The 948-nt window shown below is 28.2% G+C and overlaps 1 pseudogene; it reads right to left on the minus strand.

Moving 5' to 3' along the window:
- Position 1: 1 nt before the first annotated feature.
- Positions 2-922, minus strand: LOC100568749 (annotated as a pseudogene).
- Between the last annotated feature and the right edge of the window lie 26 nt (positions 923-948).

Here is a 948-nt window from a genome sequence, read left to right on the forward strand (position 1 = left end):
TTCATTGACTTTTTGGTCGTTTAGCGATCCAAGATTTTATCTGAGGAATAGCCAAGACTTTGTGTTTAAGAGCTGTGAGATGTGGACGGCCATCAACCAGGTCGACATCGATTACCGATTTTATGTGATCCAATATAGATACAAAGTATAAGTCAGGCCAAGATAACTGTGAAACATAAAACCGTATTAAATATAACTTATAAGTAGGTATGTGGTTATGTATGAACTATTATTTCAATGTGAATTATTGTTGCAGTAATTGAGTTAATTACTGATACCTACGATAATAATACAATATTTAACTAAGTTATCAATATCCCATTCAAAAAATTCAATGGTTAATAATATAATAGAATAATTTTTATTTGATGCAAGGCCGTAACTGAAAAAAATTTCGGGTGGAGGGTCAAACATTTTTTTAATATTGATGCTGGCGCCTGGCACACATCATTTTTACATTCAATATATAAAAACTTATTGTTTTTGTTATTACTGCTTTTATGAAAATATTAAATTACTATTAATACAATATCATAGTCAATAAACAATATTCACGGCTAAAATGTTTCTACTTTAAAAAAAAATTGGGATGGGGTGGTTCGGGCTTCTTTACGGTTTACCCTTTCAATTTTGGCCTTGATTTGTGATATAGATATAAGTTATATATCAATATCATATAACTATAAAATATAACGTTGGATAATAGATACTAATAATCAAGGAGTCGGATATTAAAATATAAACATACATATACAATATATAGGTACATACCTTTCCATTTACAAAGTAACCGCCGTTTTCAGAAACAATTTTTTCAAATCTGTCAATATAAAATGGAATTGAATCATTCACGATAGGTCCACGTAATTTTGATTTGATTTCCTCATTTGGGTTCATGATAATAGTTCATGATTTCTTTAAAAAAAAATATAATAATAATATATATTT

This window comes from Acyrthosiphon pisum, unplaced genomic scaffold (genome assembly GCF_005508785.2).
Source record: "Acyrthosiphon pisum isolate AL4f unplaced genomic scaffold, pea_aphid_22Mar2018_4r6ur Scaffold_13740;HRSCAF=14383, whole genome shotgun sequence".
Classification (NCBI taxonomy): Eukaryota; Metazoa; Arthropoda; class Insecta; order Hemiptera; family Aphididae; genus Acyrthosiphon; species Acyrthosiphon pisum.